A 23,150-nucleotide genomic window follows, 5' to 3' on the forward strand; every position below is an offset into this window, starting at 1 on the left:
AGGAGGGCTGAGTAGTTAGGAGGAATGGCTGTAGGCCAAAGCTTTCTCTGATGTTATCAATATTCTGCTCGAATAATGAGGCAAAGTATTCTGCGGAGATGAGTGGAGAAGGAGGAGGTGCTGGCGACGGAGGAGAGAATTGAAAGTGTTGAGTTACTGTTTAGGGTTGTGAGGCAGGGAGGATATGAGAGAGGAGAACTGGTTTGTATTGCTGAAGCGAGTGTGGCCTTGAAAGTAGTTGGAGTGGAATCCTTTCCATCTCCACTCAGCAACCCGGGAAAACCGCCTCAGTTCTTTGGTCAGGCTGGTTTGAAGGGTTGCCTGTTGATTTTGCAAGCTTTGGTATGCGTGGGGGGGGGGGGGGGGGGTTTGGGGACCGTTCCGAGAGCAACAGCTATTGTAGTGTTTTATAAAGTGGAAGCAGGGTTCATATTGTGTAAGGAATAGGGTTGATGGAATAGCTTCGGATAAGTGCTATAGAACTTCCCGAATAGCTGCCTCGGTAACCTTGGTACCTGGAGTGCTCTCGATAATCAGATGTTCGGCACCGCAGCTGTATGTGTGGCGGCTGTGTGACAGTCACAACACAAGCATGGAGAGCCTGTTTGCCGTGAACCATACAGCTGTGGCGCCGAACATCTGATTATCAAGAGCGCTCCAGGTTCCCGATGCAGCTATTCAGGAAGCACTATAGCTATTTGGATAAGCACTTATCCGAAGCTATTCTAACAACCCTAGTAAGGAACTTTTGTCTGTAAGAGGGAAAAGGGATTCAGAGAGTGAGTGTGGATCGAGGCGTTTAAGATTTTTGCGAGGGTATGCAAGCTTGTGGAGTGGGCATTGTGCACCTGGAGAGGAAAGGGGAGATAATGTAAGTAGGTTGTGGTCAGAAAGAGAGAGAGAGATTAGATAGGGAGCAGAGGAAGGTGAAAATAAGGTCCAGTGTGTGGCCATCTTTATGAGTGGCTGCAGAAGACCATTGAGGGATGCCGAATGTTGAAGTGAAAGATAGTAGTTTGCCGACAGCTGACGCAACGCACAACGCAAATAAAAACGCACCAAAACGAACGCAAAAACGCTGCGTTTTGCGACGCATGTGTCGTTTTTTGCCGAAATTTCGATGCAAAAAAAATGCAACTTGTTGCGTTTTCTTTGCCCGACGCTTGCGTCAAATAAAACGCATGCGTCGCACAACGCAGCACAACACATGTCCATGCGTCCCCCATGTTAAATATAGGGGCGCATGACGCATGCGTCGCCGCTGCGTTTCCCGACGCTGCGTCGGGAAACGCTTATGTGAACAAAGCCTAACTAAGTTTGTTGAAAGGATAATACTTCTTACAGTCTTCCTCTTCTGAGTAGCAGCTGTGAGATGCTTGGAAGACACACACCTAGTAAACATCTAGTCTAGAGGAGGAGGAGCTTTACTACTAAGAATTTGCAACACATTTTCACTTTCATTTTCATACATTGTAGGTAGGAGGGTTGAGGCAGCATGAGGTTAACCAAGTATAAGATTAGATATGGGCAGTGGAGAACAGTGACACACAAGAAGTAAGAAATGTCTCTATATCCAGCAGAACTGCTTATCACTGTTATTCATAGTTTGATAGAGCATATATATTTGAGAAACATTTATAAAATTCATATGAAAGTTCAATTATGAAATATTAATAAAAAAATTTGAAAGCTGGAGTCGGAGTCGGTACATTTCTACCGACTCCGACCCCAACCAAAACTAACTCCGACTCCACAGCCCTGCAGGTGGTGAAGTGGTCGAAGAAGGTGGTGGCTGACCCTGGGGGGCGGTAAATGAAAAACGGTTGGAGGGAGAGTAGATGCACTCAAAGTGCAACTCAAAGGAAAGGAGGGTGGCAGTGGGATTGGGGTGAAACAACTTATTGCAACCAAATTGTTATCAACAAAGTTGTCTGGCCCAGATAAATGTTATCGGTAATTCTACGGAGGTATGGTTGGGTGCTGAGAAGTTGCCCAACACTTAAGGTGTCACTTGTCCGAGAAAGCAACAGAATGAGAATGAAAAATTATATCTCTGAATCATTTTTCTGCCCAACATTAAAAGGTCAAAAAGGTTAAGCAGATACATATAGATTAGGCACGCGGCCGCACATAATGTAACCATTCCTACGGCTTAGATCTCACACATAACACAGGAAAGAAAGAATGACAATGAAACAGCACTGACCTTGGATATAACGGAAGCAAGATAGCTTCTATCCAGAAGATGGTAGCCAGCACTGCCGCATCATAATGGAGTAGTTCCAAAGAGGTTGTCAATTCATTTTTTGCCTGTGACCCCCTAAAAGAAAATGGAGGACCATGAGAAGAGGATCACATCAAAACACGATTTTTCACATCAACGGACAGTAAAAGATGCAGATATAATTCCCTTCATGAATGCAAAGCAAAGCTAAAGTAAAAATGATATTTAGCCCGAATTATAAAAACAAAAAAAAAAAAGTTAAAAAAAATAAAATAAACCGAGGCAGTGCAATGGTTAAAGGATCACAGATAAAGAGTGAAGACCATATCAATAATTCTCTGTTAAAATGCCAGACTTTGGTCAGGGGCAAAAAAAAAAAAAAATGTGTCCATCTGTGAGTTTTTCTCCAGCTCGGATCACAATCGAACTGGAAAAACATAAGGTAAAAATGCAGAATGCTGTCATTGTAATCGGATCGTATTCGGCAATAGAAGTCAATGGGTGCAACAAAGAAAACAAAAAAAAAATCACAGCACTTGGACCATTCGAGCGCTGCCCGATTTTTGAGGATAAGAAGAAAACAGACCATGCAATATTGGGCACATACACTGGGAATATTCAAGTATAAAAATATATATAAACTTTATTACACTTTATGACAGACCATTAAAACCACATAAAAAAAAAAAAAAAAAAAAATCACACACAAAAGTGACATGCATAACATTCCCTGGTGATACTGGAGACAAAAAGTAGTAGTGGTTCTTAAAGTGTATATGCAGAAATGTTGCAGGTAACCCATACAGTATGTGTTCCCTGACGAAGCTGCAAGAGCAGCGATACACATGGGAATGGCCTTCCTCCCCCGGTAGGGTATCCATGAACATGGGCACTTTCTTATAGACCAACCTTAAAGGGAACCGGTCACCCCCAAAATCGATGGTGAGATAAGCTCACCGTCATCAGGGGCTTATCTACAGCATTCTGTTGAGGGCAGAGCAAAGTACTGCAGTGCGCAGGCGCCGGGCCTCTCTGACCTCAACAGGGCAGACAAAGTACGCCTGCGCCAGAGCCGCGGCGTGAAGACCAGAAGAGGACATCATGGAATGAAGATGGGAGGCGTTGTTCCAGACCTGAGACACCCATCGGAGCAGGACCGCCCCTGGGTGAGTATAATCTAACCTGTTTTTCTCATCTTTCAGGTAACATCGGCGGCTTACCTACGGCATTACAGAATGCTGTAGATAAGCCCTTGATGACGGTGGGCTTACCTCACCATCGATTTTGGGTTCCCTTTAAAGCCCTTAGTAAGGCTCCTTATTCTATATATACTGCTCTACCATTAGATAGGAACCCTTTGCTGCTTTCCTGCAATTACCACAACACATATGGGTTATCTTCTACATTTCTGAGCTTGTATTTTCTTGATTTGCCATTTTAGCATTCTATTTGTATTGTGCTTGTTTAAGGCTGCACACGTTGCTGATTTTTGCGTGTTTTTTTCACATTTTTTCGCTATAAAAACGCGAAAAAAAATGCATATATTATGCATCCCATCATTTAGAATGCATTCCGCAATTTTTGTGCACATGATGCGTTTTTTTCCACGAAAAAAAAACGCATCACGGTAAAAACCGCAGCATGTTCATTAATTTTGCGGATTTTTTGCGGATTTCCCACTATATTATTGCATTGGGAACCTCCGGAAAAAAATCAGCAAAAAAACGCACCAAAAACGCGGTAAAAACGCGAGAAAAACGCATGCGGATTTCTTGCAGAAAATGTCCTGTTTTACTCAGGAAATTTCTGCAAGAAATTCTGAACTTGTGCACATAGCCTAATGGTTCTCTCATGGAAACTAGGTCTTGTATTAACTAGATGTTAACTAAGTTCTAAGCTAATCCCATGCGGTTATCTTTAATTTACTTAGGCCGGGTTCACATTGGCGTATCTGTGCGCAGCGTACAGCTCCGCATAGATCAGCATGCGTCTTGCGTACCTATGTTTAACATTGTGTACGCGGGTGTGTCCGCATGCGTTGTTTTGCTGTGCCCAAACGCAACAAGTTGTATTTTTGTCACGTAAAATATGTGCAGGCATGCACATGCAGATGAATGCGTCAAAACAATGCATTACTGTTTATGGGAAAGCATTGGTACGCAAGGACATGGGTACGCATGCGTTCGATACGCTTGCGTACTTCAGACTGCACATGTCCAGGAACTGATTGAGACACGCCCATTGAGACACGCCCTCCTGGAAATATCAAACGCATGCGCATAAACAACGTAAACGCATACATACGCATGCACACGCAGCAGTTTTTTCCCATCATGCGTAAGCTGATGCGGATAAAAAAAAATCCAGCATAAGCATACGTTTAAATGCGTTTTGCATGCAGATGATACGCTGTGCACAGATACGCTAGTGTGAACCTAGCCTTACAGCAGCTATTGCCTTATGGTTGCTACTTTAAGGCTATGTGCATGCGTTGCGGATTTCCTGCGGATCCGCAACGTTTTTTTCCCCATGCAGAAGCACTGCAGATTTACAGTACAATGTAAATCAAAGGGGGGGAAAAAATCCTGTGGTAATGATGCGGAAAAATCCGCACAGAAAACGCAGTAGATTCAAAAAAGGACCATGTCAAATCTTTTTGCAGATCTGCAGTGTTTCTGCACTCATTGACTTCCAATGATTCAGACAAATCTGCAGCAAAACCACAGGATCTGCGGTTTTTCTGCGGAGTTGGGTGCGGGAAACCCTGCAGATCGGGAGGGGGAAGAGTGTGTGTCTGCGGGGCTGCGTGCGTGCGTGTGCGCACACGCGCGCAGAGGTCTGCGGAGCTGTGTGGGGGTCTGTGGAGCTCTGCGGGGATGAACGGGCGTCTGCGGAGCTGTGTGTTGGTGTGTGCAGAGCTGTGTGTGTACGGGGCTGTGTGTGCGTGTCTGTATGTAGGCAGGCATCATCTGGGGCAGCTTATTTTTTTTTATTTTTTTTAAGTATGTTAGCTTTATTTCGGTTACAAAAACGCAGACAAGTCCGCACCTGCGTTTATTGGCAAGAGAAAGAAGAATCTGCGCAGGAAATTCCACAGGCAAATCTGCAACGTGTGCACATACCCTGAGGCAAGTGGGGATGCAAGAGTACCTGGATCTCAGAAACTCACTCCGCTTTTATGCACACACACTGATTACAAGCAAACAGGTCACAGGTGCAGATGTTCTCTTTGGTAGCCATTCATGCCCATTTGTGTCAACTTCTGTGCACGTTAGGCCCCTTTCACACATCAGCGGATCCGTAGCATCAGTTTTTCCATCAGTTTCTTGATGGATCCGTTTTTTTTTTTTTAAACACCCAATGGGAGACTCCCAAACGCTATTGGCTACTGAAAACCTATATATATGGGCAGCACGGTGGCTCGGTGGTTAGCACAGCAGCCTTGCAGCGCTGGAGTCCTGGGTTCAAATCCCACCAAGGACAACATCTGCAAAGAGTTTGTATGTTCTCCCCTTGTTTGCGTGGGTTTCCTCCGGGTTCTCCGGTTTCATTCCAAAGTCATACTGATAGGGAATTTAAATTGTGAGCCTCAACAGGGACAGCGATGATAATGTGTGCAAAACTGTAAAGCGCTGCAGAATATGTTAGCGCTATATAAAGATTATTATTATTATACAGTGTTTCCACACCCCATCTTTGTAAAGCAAGTGGCAAAAATGGAAGGTGCGATTGCGAACATTGCGAAGGTCTTTGTGGATTTTTCTTTTGAGGCGAATCATTTGGAAGCAATCGTTCTTGAAAAGGAGCGAGAGAACACGCATCATGCACCTGCGCTGTTTTTGGATCCACCCAATCATTGCACTGAGAATGGCACATGGGGTGTATTCTACGTTATATATGGAGTTGAGAGAAAACCCAGAGACGTTTTTGTAACTATGTTCGGATGAAAGCGGAAAACTTTGATATTTTGGTTGCACGTGTTGGAGACCTCATCTGTAGAAATGACAGGTTTGCAGAGTACTTTATTTTACCTCAAGGAAGAGTAGAATGGCAGGATGAGACGGTTTGATATCTTTGTCTTTTGATATAATGTGTGTTGGAGTACCAAACAGTTTTCATGTTTGTGATTACACCATGAATTTTTTGGATCCCAAATAAAAATCGGAGCATGCTCAGTTAAAAAAAACAGAATCCGTCGCCGGATTCCGTCATTTGACGGATCCGGCGCCCATAGGCTTCCATTCGAGAAAAACAAAGTACGGCATAGGATCCGTCGCTGTCCGATTTTTCGACGTACACAAAAAACATTTCTTTGTCAATTGTCTCCGGCCGCCAGACAAACAATTTTTGACGGATCTGGCGAATGACGCATGAAACGTGAGGACAACCATTGCAATCCATTGCTAATACAAGTCAATGAGAAAAATGAATCCGGCGGCATCAGTCGCCGGATCCGGGTTTTTTTTCAATATTTGACAGATTACGACTGATTGCAAAAAACTGATGTGTGAAAGGGGCCTTATCAGGCCAAAATCATCAGGGTATGTGAACTTTTGATCAGGGTCATTTGGATATTTTGGGTTGTCATGATTTAAGAAAAGAAAACACAGTACCGTATTTTCTGGTGTATAAGACGACTGGGCGTATAAGACGACCCCCAACTTTTCCATATAAAATATGGAGTTTGGGCTATACTCGCATCTTATACGGCGTGTGCGGTGCGGATGGTTCCCAGGGTCTGGAGGAGAGGAGACTCCTTCAGGCCCTGGGATCCATATTCATGTAAAAAAATAATTTAAGAAAAAAAAAAATATGGGATATACTTACCCTCCGACGGCCCCCAGCTCTCAGCGGTGCAAGCGGCGGCCTCTGTTCCTAAGGATGCATTGAGCGAGGGACCTTCGGTGACGTCGCCGACAGGACCGCTCCCTGCACATGCCGTACCCCGCGTATCAGACGACCCCTGACTTTTGAGATGATTTTCAGGGGTTAAAAAGTCATCTTGTACGCCGGAAAATACGGTAGTTTGACAATAAATGGCTTCACCCAACCACTAACCATGATTGGAGAAATAGTTTTGGTGTTATTCATATTCTCTGAAAAAAAGGTGAAGAAATCAAAAATTCTGCAGGGGGATGTTAATTTTTAAGAACAACTGTATATACATAAGGGACCACTACTACTTTTGGTCTCCGGTAGCTAACTACCTACCAGTACCCATTACCTTACATTGCACCAGGGGATGTTATGCATGTCACTTCTTTTGTGATTTTTATGTAACTTTAATGGTCTGTCATTAGGTGTAATAAAGTTTATATATCTTTATACTTGAACAGTCCAGGCGTGAACACCATATGGCCTTTTTTCTTCTCATCCTTACATAGTTGTTTCATGCAGGACGCAGCATCCTCTTCTCTTCTTTTTGTCGTATTAGTAGTGCACCCACTTTTCTAAGGCTATCGGTGTGTAAAAATCGGACAGAGTAAACACAGAAAAGTCGGCAATTCATCTGTTGCTTACAGTAAAATCACAGCGGCACCCGACAGTATAGAATAGATAGATTACATAAAGTATATACACATAAAATAGATAAATATACATATGTCAGTGACATAAGCAATTAGTACAGTGTGAAGCTTTCTGTACATGTATTTAATTTATAAATGGTTATTTTTCTGAAAAAAAGTTGGCTCCCATGTAATTTCTTAACCAGCAGAGGGAAATCCGATGGCTGGGGTCAAATGTTTATAACCTGGGAAGGGGGAAGACTACCCATGGAGGGGTTTAGGCCTTTACTAGCTATTAAAATGGGGGACCCCCTCCACCAAAAACAAACAAACAAAAAAAAAAAAAGGATGTAAGGTCCACCTATAGGCTGGGCAGATAGCTGGGGGCTGATATTTAAAGCTTAGGAAGGGGTCATAAATACTGCAATCCCCCAGGCTAAAAACATCAGCTCTCAGCCGCCCCAGAAAAAGTGCATCTATAAGCCAACATTGTGCATCACTAAGGCTACGTTCACATTAGCGTCGCGTCGCCGTTGCGTCGGCGACGCAGCGGCGACGCGCCCCTATGTTTAACATAGGGGACGCGTGCGTCTTTTTGCACGCGTTTTCCGACACGTGCGTCGTTTTAGACGCTAGCGTCGGACGCAAGAAAACGCTACAAGTTGCATTTTTCTTGCGTCCGATTTCGTCCGATTTTGCGTTTGCGCGCGTTTTTCCGTGCGTCGCCGACGCAGGGCGGCGCAACGCTAGTGTGAACATAGCCTAAAAGCACACCATAGCCACAGTGAAGCATGGTGGAAGCAGCATTGTATCATGGGCCTGTTTTTTTGGCAGCTGAAATTGAGGCTGTAGTCAAGGTGCAGGGAATTATGATCAGTTCCAATAATCAGTCACTTTTGCGACAAAACTTTCAGGCCTCTGCTAAAAAGCTGAAAATAGAGGGCAATTTCACCTTCCAGCCTGACAACTCTAAATATAATCTTGAAAACAAAAGAATGGCATTGCCAAAAGAAGATCAAACTTTTAGAATGGCCCAGACCTGAATCCAAATGTAAATCTTTCCGTTAACCTGAAGAGGACAATACACAGAAGATGCAATAATAGTATTATTATTATTAATAGTTGGTGACCTTTGGATCTCCTGATACTATTTTGGATGGGTTTACATGTTAGCATAATGAAAACATTAAATAAGCAATTTTGCAACACAATATAATCAATTTTGGTAAAACAATGATAAATATGGCCAAAGGGGTAGTTTTAGCTATCAGCATGGGTGCATCCATCTCAGGAAACAACTCATTCTGCCTGGAAAGCTGCAGAGAGCCAGATATTTCAGATCAGTGGCCACAGTTAGGTGGCAGACGATCTGATAGCTGGCCATTCATGTAATAAACACACCAGTCCATCAGAATGAGTGGGAGACTCCTCCACCCATGACAGCCATTTGCCCTAATGGAGGATATGGAAGGTACATTAGCGTGGCCATGATTACAAGCCAAGGACTAGAAACAAGACTGTTTATACTAGGATTTGTCTTGAACACAGTTTTAACGTATTAACTTCCAGTACGATGAGAATAATACATTATAAATTATTAATGTAACATAGTAACATAGTTAGTAAGGCCGAAAAAAGACATTTGTCCATCCAGTTCAGCCTATATTCCATCATAATAAATACCCAGATCTACGTCCTTCTACAGAACCTAATAATTGTATGATACAATATTGTTCTGCTCCAGGAAGACATCCAGGCCTCTCTTGAACCCCTCGACTGAGTTCGCCATCACCACCTCCTCAGGCAAGCAATTCCAGATTCTCACTGCCCTAACAGTAAAGAATCCTCTTCTATGTACATGAAGTGAATATTGCTAGATGTGGTGGGTTCATGCACAAAAATGGTTGAACACAAAATCAATATTTGGTTGACATAATTAACAAGTGTAAACACCAATGCAACAAGCATGATCAGCCAATGTGTACACAGCCACGTGCAGGGTTTTACAAGTGAATGATGTAGAATTGCTCCAAGTGGTTTGAGAAAAATAACCTTTTCAGTAGAGTACCGTAATCAAATGGAAAACCCATTGTGAGACTACTTTAGTGTCAAGCACAATGACAACATAGAGCACTCAATCAAAATAAGAGCACAAATTATAGAACAAGGTCAGGAACATAAACAATTTAGGCATTCCTCCTTAATTTTAATGAAAAGAGTAAAAGGGTGGAGTAGTCCCACATACTGACAAAAACGTGTGAAACCACAGAGGTTTTAAAACATATTTATTAAAATTATTAAAAATACCTAGCATACAAAATATTGTGGGCTTGTAAAGAAGAACATGAGAATGGAGAAACATCATTGTCCAGTATAGAGCATGAAGAAAGAGTAACTACATCTGAAACATCTTATACATATATATGAAACAAACAAGTGCCATAAGCTTCTATGGAGCAGATAATATAAAGAGTGAATATTCTCAAAGACCCATACATACACAAGAAGAGGGTATGGTAGTATAGGAAGCAAGTGTCATAAACCTGTGAAGGTCATATAGTGCGACAAACATATAGAATAAAGACTCCTTAAATATTCAGGTTTCATGAGTAAATGTACAAGTTAATACTAGTGAATAAGCTTACCCACAGTAACAAAGATTATAATGCCCCGACGCGCGTTTCGCACAGCTGCTTTCTCAAGGGGATGTGCCTTTACTATTGACCTGTCACAGAGAAAATTATATATATATATATATATATATATATATATATATATATATATATATATATATATATATATATATATATATATATATATATATATATATATATATATATATATATATATATATACACACACACACATATACACACACACACCAGATGGTGTTAGTTAAGCGGTGGATGTGTCCAGAGATCCACACGGGTGTGCTTCCGTAATGGAAGTCAACGCGTCGTGCACATGTCAGGTGAACCATGACCCGGAGACATCAGTCATGCACGCAACGCTTTATTGATGACCTCATCAGCAACCATTTTTGAGGAGGCCAAGGGCACAACCATGTTGTATAGGAAAGGGCCTAGAGTAACAACAAGAAGTGGGTGGAGTGAAGCAGAATAGAAGGAATTACGATGAAACGATATGAAATATAATAGGATGTCCAAGACAGGTTGTAGAGAGGCATTTATAATGGGATAGTGCGATAGCATAAAGTGCAAGGTTAATGAATAAATATTGGAAAAGACGTACATCAGAAAAATCAAACAAAATGATGACAATGAAATGTATGTCAAAAGTGAATAAGAGTAAAAAGAAAAAAAGTGATGTGAAAAAAAAACTACAATATGTGAAACTAATGACAGAAATATATTGATAAAAGCACTCAATAAGAGCCCTCAAAGTGTAAAGCACTCCATCACAGCCTATTCACATGGTACAAATATATTCTAATACTAGATGGTGGCCCGATTCTAACGCATCGGGTATTCTAGAATATGCATGTCCACGTAGTATATTGCCCAGCCACGTAGTATATTGCCCAGCCACGTAGTATATTGCACAGCCACGTAGTATATTGCCCAGCCACGTAGTATATTGCCCAGCCACATAGTATACAGCACAGAGCCACGTAGTATACAGCACAGAGCCACATAGTATACAGCACAGAGCCACGTAGTATACAGCACAGAGCCACGTAGTATACAGCACAGACACATAGTATATTGCCCAGCCACGTATGTAACAGGTTAAAAAAAGACTTAAAATAAAAAATAAACATATACTCACCTTCTGAAGGCACCTTGTCGTCCTGTCAGCTGTGTGCGGTGCACGCGGCAGCTTCCGGTCCCAGGGTTCGTATGAGCGCAGGATCTGTGATGACGTCGCGGTCACATGACCGTGACATCATGGAAGGTCTGTCTCGCATAGCATCCTTGGCACCGGAGCCTGCCGCTTGCATTTCCGAGGACACCGCGCACGTCGGAGGGTGAGAATAAGTTTATTATTATTATTATTTGTAACATTAGATCTTTTTACTATTGAGGCTGCATAAGCAGCATCGATAGTAAAAAGTTGGTCACACAGGGTTAATAGCTGTGTAACTGGAGTATGTTACACCGCGCTCTGGTAATGCTGGCATTAACCCTGTGTGAGGGCTGACTGGATGACTGGAGGGGAGTATGGAGCGGGCACTGACTGCGGGAAGGAAAGAGCGGCCATATTGCCGCCGGACTGTGCCCGTCGCTGATTGGTCGTGGCAATGGTCATGGGCGTTTTGCCACGACCAATCAGCGACTTGGATTCCATGACAGACAGAGGCCGCGACCAATGAATATCTGTGAATATATATATATATATTATTTTTTTTTCGGGGGGGTTAATATCAATTATTTAGTAAATTAGGTGTCATTTGTACATGACAAAATTGGAAAAAAAAAAAAAAAAAAAGGAGCAGTACCAGAGATGCAAAATGTTGAATCCCATTGGTAGCTAAAGGGTTAATGTTACAACCAATTGCCTTTAGTCGGGGTCATGCTCAGTTTCACAGATGACCTCCTATCAATTTTTCAGCTGATTGTTGATATGACTCCATGACTGGAAATGGAAAGGCAGTTCACAGTGTTCCAGCAATTAAGACGTTTTCGATAAAGTCGAGGTGCTCTGTGGTTATTCTTACACCTTGCCGTTCGCTCCTTCAGAAATCATCAATCATAAAGTAAAAGGTATTTTTATAAGTCTACTAGGGGGAAGGAGCCAAACAGAGCATGAAAAGTCCATGTTTCATTTGCAAGCACGCCGGGAGCTGTCAAACTGCCTGATTTCAGGAAGGTTCTCTCTACGCACCGCGCATCCTGTTTAATAAAAAGTATCAAGATGCCGGAACAAAGCTGCTGATGCGATCAAGATAGAAAGGCCGAGTGCCCAGCCTTCCTCTGTAGTTTATTTTACATTCTGGATGTAGAAAATTAGATCATAAACAGTTTATGGTGTAGAAAAATATTCTGACTACAGTTAAAGGAATCTGTCACCAGGTTTTGGCTAATCTGAGCGCAGCATAATGTAGGTGCCGAGATACTGATCCTAGCAATGTATTCATCTGCTTGCTGCCATTGAGACAATGCTGCAGATTTAGTAGTGCTCAGAATGAATGGAGAGCTCTGCATAACCCCGCCCACACCTCTGATTGGCTGATTTCTGTGTACACTATACATGGACATCAGTGATGGGGCGGAGATACACAGCAGTTGACTAGGAGGCACGAGACACCTTGTCCTGTAGTGTATATCTTGCTGATAAAACACTGACTTTATTTAAACTGCAACACACAGCCTAGTATCAAACATATCACTGGAATCAGAGTCTTCGCACCTACATCATGCTGACATATTACATAGCAAAAAGTCAGCTGACTGATTCCCTTTAAACATTTAAAGACTTCCTACATTTATGCCGTGCACCAGCAAGATGATAATACATTTTAACCCCTTCATGACCCGGGGTATTTTTTTTTTTTTTTTTCCATTTTTTGCTCCCCTCCTTCCCAGAGCCATAACTTTTTTATTTTTCGGTCAATATGGCCATGTGAGGGCTTATTTTTTGCGGGACGAGTTGTACTTTTGAACGACATCATTGGTTTTATCATGTCATGCACTAGAAAAAGACGGGGGGAAAATTCCAAGTGCGGTGAAATTGCAAAAAAAAAAAAAAAAAAACACAACTGACCGGCCATTATGATTCTCCAGGTCACTATGAGTTCATAGACACCAAACATGTCTAGGTTCTATTTTATCTAAGTGGCAAAAAAAAAAAAAAAAATTTTGCTTTAAAAAAAAAAAAAATTTTTTGCGCGATTTTACGATACCCGTAGCATCTCCATTTTTCGGGATCTGGGGTGAGGTGAGGGCTTTTTTTTTTGCGTGCCGAGCTGACATTTTTAGGCCAGAGTCACACATGCTAAAAACACGTCCGTGTCTCGCATGTGAAATCCAAGCTGTGGCGCCGGCACTTGGGAGCGGAGCGTGCGGCTCCATGTGTTGCTATGCGGCCGCACGCTCCGCTCTGGAGTGCCGGCGCCACAGCTTAGATTTCACATGCGAGACACGGACGTGTTTTTCGCATCTGTGATCCCGGCCTTAATGACACCATTTTGGTGTAGATACGTTCTTTTGATTGCTCGTTATTACATTTTAATGCAATGTCATGTCAAAAAAAAAAACTTAATTCTGGAGTTTTAAATTTTTTTATTGCTACACTGTTTAGCGATCAGGTTAATACTTTTTTTTTTAATTGATAGATCAGGCGATTCTGAACGCAGTGATACCAAATGTGTAATTTTGATTTTTTTAATTTATTTTGAATGGGGTGACAGGGGGGTGATTTGAACTTTTATATTTTTATTTAATTTTTTTCATATTTTTAAACACTTTTTTTTTTTTTACTTTTCTGATGCTTCAATAGCCTCCATGGGAGGCTAGAAGCTGGCATAGCCTGATCGGCTCTGCTACATAGGAGCGACGCTGAGATAGCTCCTATGTACTAGAATTACAGCATTGCTATGAGTGCCGACCACAGGGTGACGCTCATAGCAATCCAGCATCAACAACCATAGGAGACCTCTGGTTGTCATGCCGATGCGCTGATGACCCCCGATCACGTGAGGGGGTCACCGGTGCGCGCATTTAATACCGTAATAAATAGCATAAATGACTGAAAATTGTAAACAAAAAAAACAAAAAAAAAGGGAAATCATAGTCATGTTGGTTAAAGTCACTGTGTCTCAAGTTTTCTGAATAATGACATTTTGAAACAAATTGAGCACAACAAAGCAAAAAAAAAAGGAAAAGAAAATCACTCAGATGCAAAGAAAAAAAAAAACATGACAACCCTTCTGGTTCGGGCTACCTGAATCCAGCACTGCCATACAAATTGTCATACTGTCTGCTGGTGCAATAGATTTTATTTAGTTCTGTCACTGAAAAACGTTGCCTGAATAGCTGTCAATGAAAAAAGCTACTCTTATTTTTGTAATTTTTCCACTGCAAACAGCACACCACTTTTCCCGATCAAACGTTAAAATGGAGATCAGTCATCAGATTTCACTGAACGAACTGTAGTTTATTAAAGGCATAGAGCAAGATCGGACCTGTTTATAAGACTAAAACCTTACTTACATTTGACATATACAGTCATGGCCGAAAGTGTTGGTACCCTTCAAATTGTTCCAGAAAATGTTTGCAGTTACATGTTTTGTTCTACACATGTGTATTTCCTTTGTGTGTTTTTTGAATTAAAAAAAAAAAAAAAAAAAAAAAGGGACAAAATGGACACATTTTCACACAAAACCCCCAAAATGGTCTGGACAGAATTGTTGGCACTACTCAGCTTAATATTTGGTTGCTCACTCTCTGGAATAAATGACTGCCATGAATTGCTCCCTATAACCATCAACAAGCTTGTTACACCTCTCATCTGGAATTTTGGAACAGTCTTCTTTTGCAAACTGTTCCAGGTCTCTCATATTTGAAGAGGGCCTTCTCCCAACATCAATTTTAAGATCTCTCCAAAGGTGTTAAATGGGATTTAGATCCGGACTCATTGCTGGCCACTTCAGAAATCTCAAGCACTTTATTTTAATCAATTTCTGAGAGCTTCTTGAAGTACTTTTAGTGTCATTGTCCTACTGGAAGACCTATGACGCAAACCCAGCATTCTGACACTGGGCACTACATTGCGACCCAAATTATTTTGGTAATCTTCAGATTTCATGATGGCTTTCACACAGTCAAGGCACCCAGAGACAGCAAAACAACCTCAAAACATCTATGAACCTCCACCATACTTGACCATAGGTACTGTGTTCTTTTCATAGTAGGCCTCATTCCATTTTCGGTATACAGTAGAATGATGTGCTTTATCAAAAAGCTCTATCTTGGTCTCATTTGTTCACAAGACGCTTTTCTAGAAGGATTGTTGTTTACTCACATACATTTTGGCAAACTGCAGTCTAGATTTTTAGGTCTATGTTTCAGCAGTGGGGTCCTCCTGGGTCTCCTGCCATTGCAGTTTATTTCATTCAAATATCAACAGTTCGCGCTGACACAGATGCATCCTGAGCCTGCAGGACAGCTTGAATTTCTTTTGAACTTGATTGGGGCTTCATATCCACCATACGGACCAGCCTGCGTTCCAACCCTTCATCAACTTGTAACTTCGAGAGTGTTGCTATTGTTCAACAAATATGGTTCCCAAGTCCTCAGACAGTTATCTTTTCCTTTTTCTGTTCTCCGTGCTCAGTGTCGCACACAGAGACCCAAAGATTACATCAACTTTCCACTTTTTATCTGATTTCAAGTGGATTTTCATATCAAATGCTTGAAACAAAGTGGTTTACTGACAATTTTACAACAATTTTGTCCTGCCCATCTGTTTGAATTTTTTCTGTGTTTTTTTTTTTTTTTTTTTGGGGGGGGGGGGGGAGCGGGGGGGTTGTTCTAATACACACATAGAAAATCAACAAGTGTACAGTATAACAAAACATGCAATTGCAGTAATTTTCTGGCAGGAATACATAAATTTTCTGGATCAATTTCAAGGGTGTCAACACTTTTGGCCATGACTTTATGTAAATCATCATAGGAAAAGTGTTTCCACAATGTCTTTTTTCGGCCTTACTAACTATGTTACTATAGGATATAATGGAACTAGAGAGAGTACAAAGGAGGGCAACAAAATTAATAAAGGGGATGGGAGAACTACAATACCCAGATAGATTAGCGAAATTAGGATTATTTAGTCTAGAAAAAAGACGACTGAGAGGCGATCTAATAACCATGTATAAGTATATAAGGGGACAATACAAATATCTCGCTGAGGATCTGTTTATACCAAGGAAGGTGACGGGCACAAGGGGGCATTCTTTGCGTCTGGAGGAGAGAAGGTTTTTCCACCAACATAGAAGAGGATTCTTTACTGTTAGGGCAGTGAGAATCTGGAATTGCTTGCCTGAGGAGGTGGTGATGGCGAACTCAGTCGAGGGGTTCAAAAGAGGCCTGGATGTCTTCCTGGAGCAGAACAATATTGTATCATACAATTAGGTTCTGTAGAAGGACGTAGATCTGGGGATTTATTATGATGGAATATAGGCTGAACTGGATGGAAAAATGTCTTTTTTCGGCCTTACTAACTATGTTATGTTACTAATATGATCTACAGGTTCAACATGATGTGACAGGAACTGTGCCCACACGATAACTGCTGGAAGCACAACTGATAAGGAAGCTCCTGCAGTAACATAAAGGGCAAGAACCAGAAGTCCATGGCTGTTTAACCCTTTACATGCCGTGGTCAATAACAATTGCAAGATCCTTTGACCCCTCCACAACGCGATTGTGAGATGCTGATGGTTGTCATTGCAACCAGATGTCTAATACTGACCTCAGGGTCTGCCAGGTACCGTGAACTGTTAGACACTACCTGTGGCAGGGCCTAACAGGTGTCTTGTCATTGTGACCCCAACAGGTCTAATGCTTTGCAGCACACAGCTATTGTGGGGTATTAAACCAGCAATTAGACAATTAAAAGTTGAAGCCCCATAGAGGGAGTACGTAAAACAGTAAAAAAATATATAAATAATGATTATGAATGAAAAAAATTACAGAGAGAATGAAACTCAAAATTTGTTTTGTAATTTATTCCATTACCCTTCAAGAACTGAAAAACTGGGGGCCAATACATTCCACTTTGTGGCAATTCGCACCAAACCAAAGGTTTAACAAATGTCCAGAATTCTGTTTCAAAAGCTTTAAAAGGGGGTCAGTTTTTAAAACAGGAAATAATACAAAACCCGGCACTCAACTTTGTGGTGTGAAGAAACGAAAGATTTATTATCCCAAATCAGAAAACGTTTCGGTCACACAACTGGACCTTCATCAGTAACGTTTACTGGGACAATATATAGATTCAAGTGGCTATATGGCCTGCCTGGAGGTAGCTACCAATATAGTATTGGATATCCAGAGAGAAAAGTTACAGCCTATATGGGTGCTGTCATCGCGGCGTCCACCGCTGAATAGCAAGTCACTTGCTATTCAGCGGTGGACGCCGCGATGACAGCACCCATATAGGCTGTAACTTTTCTCTCTGGATATCCAATACTATATTGGTAGCTACCTCCAGGCAGGCCATATAGCCACTTGAATCTATATATTGTCCCAGTAAACGTTACTGATGAAGGTCCAGTTGTGTGACCGAAACGTTTTCTGATTTGGGATAATAAATCTTTCGTTTCTTCACACCACAAAGTTGAGTGCCGGGTTTTGTATTATTTGCTGATTACGGTTTGGGAACCTACCCGTGCACCTCATACGGTTGTGCACACGTGTTTCTAACTAAGTTTTTAAAACAGGATCTTGAGCATTTTCCCTCCTAAAATAAGGTTTTGTAATCTTCATTGAAAAAAAAAAAAAAATTGCTGATTCGTTTTAAACCCTTCTAAATAACAATACTAATAATTTTATTTATATAGCACAAACATATTCCGCAGCGCTTTACAAATTATAGAGGGGATTTGTACAGACAAGACATTACAGCATAACAATAATCACTGTTCAAAACAGATACTAAGAGCAGTGGCGTAACTACCGCGGTCGCAGCGGTCGCCAGTGCGACCGGGCCCGGCAGGTCAGGGGCCCGGGCCCGGCAGGCAGGCTCGGACTGGCAGTGCCTCCCCCCGCTCCAGGGCCTCCCCCCCCTTCCCCGCCGCCGCCGCCTTGAATACTCACCCTGCTCCAGCGATGGTCTCGGCGTCTGCACTGCAGCTCGTTCCTGCTTGAGCGGTCACGTGACACCGCTCATTAAGATCATGAATATGCGCATATTCATGATCTTAATGAACGGTGTCACATGACCGCTCAAGCAGGAAGAAGGTGCTGCGCCGGCGCCGCCGTCTGAAGTCGGGACAGAGCGCGAGGGATGTCGGCACGGCCGTGCAGTGGGAAGACAGGTGAGTATGAGGGACGAGGGACAGGGGGACGGGGGAACGGGGGAACGGGGGGGGGGGGGATGAAGGAGGACATAAGCCGGCGCGCCGAGCAGGAGCGGAGAGCTAAGCCTGCATACAGGGGGGGAATATGAGCCATGCAGGGGGGGATATGAGCCATGCAGGGGGGGATATGAGCCATGCAGGGGGGAATATGAGCCATGCAGGGGGGAATATGAGCCATGCAGGGGGGAATATGAGCCATGCAGGGGGGAATATGAGCCATGCATACAGGAGGGGTAATATGAGCTATGTATATGGGATAGGAGGGAGATGAGCCATGCATACAGGAGGGGGGTCATTATACAGTATTGAGCATCATGTGTGGCCGTTATACAGTATGCAGCATCATGTGTGGCCATTATACAGTATGGAGCATCATGTGTGGTGGCCGTTATACAGTATTGAGCATCATGTGTGGCCATTATTCTATGGGGGTTACATTGAGTTGTATGGCAGGGCTGCAGGGGGGGGGCCCCATTTGGAAGTTCGCACCGGGGCCCCTAACTTTGTAGTTACGCCACTGACTAAGAGGAATGAAGGCCCGGCTCACAAGCTTACACACTGAGGAAAAAGGGGAGACACGAGAGGTGGATGGTAACAATTTCTTTCGTTATTCGGACCAGCCATAGTGTAAGGATCGGGTGTTCATGTTTAGCTGCATGAACCAGTTAACTGCCTAAACATGTAGCAGTACAGACAGAGGGCTATTAACTGTATAAAGTGTATGAGAACATGATGTGAGGAACCGGATTATGGATTAAGTTATTTGAATGAGCCACACAGGGATCGTTAGGTTAATGCATTGAGGCGGTAGGCCAGTCTGAACAAATGCGCTTTAGGGCACGCTTAAAAGCTGTGGGGATTGGGGATTAATTGTATTAACCTGGGTAGTGCATTCCAAAGAATGGGCACAGCACGTGAAAAGTCTTGGAGATGGGAGTGGGAGGTTCTGATTATTGAGGATGTTATCCTTAGGTCATTAGCAGAATGGAGAGAACGGGTAGGGTGGTGCTGAGCCATGGAGTGCTTTGTGGATGAGGATAGCAGTTTTGTACTGGATTCTGGAGTGCATGGGTAACCAATGTAATGACTGGCACAGGGTAGAGGCATCAGTGTAATGGTTGGTGAGGAAAATGATCCTGGCTGCAGCATTCAGGACAGATTTGAGCAGGGAAAGTTTGGTAAGAGGGAAGCTGATTAGTAGAGTTACAATAGTTTAGACAAGAATGAATGAGTGAAACAGTAAGAGTTTTTGTAGAGTCGAAAGTTAGAAAAGGGCGAATTCTAGAAATGTTTTTGAGATGCAGATAAGAAGAGCGACCCAGTGATCGCATGTGGGGGGTGAATGAAAGCTCAGAATCAAGCATGACCCCAAGGCAGCGGGCATGTTGCTTGGGAGTATTGGTGGAACCACACACGGAGATGGCAATGTCAGGCAAAGGTAGATTAGTAGAGGGAGAAAACACGAGTTCAGTTTTAGACAGAGGGAGGACATGATGTTAGAGATAGCGGTAAGAATCACTGGTGTTTTTTAAAAAGGCAGGTGTGATATCAGGAGAAGTGTATAATTTGGTTTCCAGTACCATCTCTATGCTGATGACACCCAATCTACTGATTGTTTGTCCAATAAGGGCAGTATACAAAGAGAAGAGGAGGAGACCTAGGACTGATCCTTGTGGAACCGCAACAGTAAGGGGAAGGCGAGAGGAGGAGGAACCAGCAAAAGATAGTGAAGGAGTGTGGTCTGAAAACTAGGAGAGAATGGTGTCCTTGAGGCAGATGGAGCGGAGCATAGTGAGGAGGAGCTGATGATCCACAGTATCGAATGCTGCGGAGAGATCCAAGAGAATTAGCATGGAGTAGTGACCATTAGATTTAGCTGTTAGTAGATCATTAGAGACTTTAGTGAGGGCAGTTTCAGTAAAGTGTAAAGAGCAGAAACCAGATTGTAGAGGGTCGAGAAGAGAGTTATCTGAAAGATATCGGATAAGACGGGAGTGGACCAGGCGATCCAGGAGTTTAGAGAAGAAGGGAAGATTAGAGACAGGTCTATAATTAGCGGCACAGTTTTGATCGAGGGATGGTTTTTAAATAATGGATGTACAGTTAGGTCCACATATATTTGGACAGAGACAACATTTTTCTAATTTTGGTTATAGACATTAGCACAATGAATTATAAACAATACAATTCAGATGCAGTTGAAGTTTCGACTTTCCGCTTTCATTTGAGGGTATCCACATTAAAATTGGATGAAGGGTTTAGGAGTTTACGCTCCTTAACATGTGCCACCCTGTTTTTAAAGGGACCAAAAGTAATTGGACAGATTCAATATTTTAAGTAATATGTTCATTTTTAGTACTTGGTTGAAAACCCTTTGTTGGCAATGACTGCCTGAAGTCTTGAACTCATGGACATCACCAGATGCTGTGTTTCCTCCTTTTTGATGCTCTGCCAGGCCTTCACTGCGGTGGTTTTCAGTTGCTGTTTGTTTCTGGGCCTTTCTGTCTGAAGTTTAGTCTTTAACAAGTGAAATGCATGCTCAATTGAGTGGAGATCAGGTGACTGACTTGGCCATTCAAGAATATTCCACTTCTTTGCTTTAATAAACTCCTGGGTTGCTTTGGCTTTATGTTTTGGGTCATTGTCCATCTGTAGTATGAAACGACGACCAATCAGTTTTGCTGCATTTGGCTGGATCTGAGCACACAGTATGGCGGCTCTGAATACCTCAGAATTCATTCGGTTGCTTCTGTCCTGTGTCACATCATCAATAAACACTAGTGACCCAGTGCCACTGGCAGCCATGCATGCCCAGGCCATAACACTGCCTCCGCAGGGTTTTACAGATGATGTGGTATGCTGTACCATGCTTCACCATACTTTTCTCTTTCCATCATTCTGGTAGAGGTTGATCTTGGTTTCATCTGTCCAAAGAATGTTCTTCCAGAACTGTGCTGGCTTTTGTAGATGTTTTTTTAGCAAAGTCCAGTCTAGCCTTTTTCTTCTTGATGCTTATGAGTGGCTTGCACCGTGCAGTGAACCCTCTGTATTTACCTTCATGCAGTCTTTTCTTTATGGTAGATTTGGATATTGATACACCGACCTCCTGGAGAGTGTTATTCACTTGGTTGGCTGTTGTGAAGGGGTTTCTCTTCACCATGGAGATTATTCTGCGATCATCCACCACTGTTGTCTTCCGTGGACGCCCAGGTCTTTTTGCATTGATGAGTTCACCAGTGCTTTCTTTCTTTCTCAGGATGTACCAAACTGTAGATTTTGCCACTCCTAAGATTGTAGCAATTTATTGGATGGGTTTTTTCTGTTTTCGCAGCTTAAGGATGGCTTGATTCACCTGCATGAAGAGCTCCTTTGACCGCATGTTTACTTCACAGCAAAACCTTCCAAATGCAAGCACCACACCTCAAATCAACGCCAGGCCTTTTATCAGCTTAATTGAGAATGACATAACGAAGGGATTGCCCACACCTGTCCATGAAATAGCCTTGGAGTTGATTGTCCAATTACTTTTGGTCCCTTTAAAAATAGGGTGGCACATGTTAAGGAGCTGAAACTCCTAAACCCTTCATCCAAATTTAATGTGGATACCCTCAAATGAAAGCTGAAAGTCTGAACTTCAACTGCATCTGAATTGTTTTGTTTAAAATTCATTGTGGTAATGTCTATAACCAAAATTAGAAAAATGTTGTCTTTGTCCAAATATATATGGACCTAACTGTATGATGGCATGCTTAAATGAGGAGGAAAAGATACCAGAAGAGAGAGAAAGTTGAACGTTGTTAAGTGAGAGGTGGCAGCCGGGAAAAGGAACTGGAGGAGATGTGACGGAATGGGATCGGGCGAGAAGATGCAAGGAGCCTGATTACTTCTTCTGTAACTGGATCAAAGTCAGAGAGTGAACTAGATGCAGTGGGTGAGTGAGGACAGTGCATGGTATGAAGGGATTGGGAGATAATTTCCTGTCGGACGTGGTCAATTTTTTCTTTGAAGTAATTGGCCAGATCGTAAGCGTGGAGATCCGTGGTTGCGGCCTGCACTCTTGGGTTGAGTAGGGAATGAAAAGTGTCAAAGAGACGTTTAGGGTTACTGGACAGTGAGGTGATGAGGGTGTTAAAATAGGTTTGTTTGGAGAGGTGAAGAGCAGAGTTGTATGTTTTAAGAATGAACAAATAATGGATGAAATCTTTGGGCAGATTAGATTTTCTCCACAGATATTCGGAACACCTGGAGCACCGCTGCAGGAAACGTGTTTGCAGCATGTGCCACAGTTGTCGCCTTATGTGCCGAGTTGTTTATGTATAGGAGGTGCAATTTCATCCAGGGCACTTTGCAGGTTTTCATTGTAATGCTTCAGTGC

General features: G+C 42.6%; 1 protein-coding gene across 6 annotated transcripts in view; it reads right to left on the reverse strand.

The window, feature by feature from the left end:
* WDFY3 (WD repeat and FYVE domain containing 3) overlaps positions 1–23,150 on the reverse strand; it is a 382,468-nt gene that overhangs the window by 320,159 nt on the left and 39,159 nt on the right. For all 6 annotated transcript variants that reach the window (XM_069743279.1, XM_069743265.1, XM_069743271.1 and 3 more), the window contains exon 2: positions 2,207–2,320. The gene's annotated coding sequence lies outside the window, so the exon portion shown is untranslated. The remainder of the gene's footprint in view (positions 1–2,206; positions 2,321–23,150) is intronic.

The sequence above is a fragment of the Ranitomeya imitator genome, chromosome 1 (assembly GCF_032444005.1).
Source record: "Ranitomeya imitator isolate aRanImi1 chromosome 1, aRanImi1.pri, whole genome shotgun sequence".
NCBI lineage: Eukaryota > Metazoa > Chordata > Amphibia > Anura > Dendrobatidae > Ranitomeya > Ranitomeya imitator.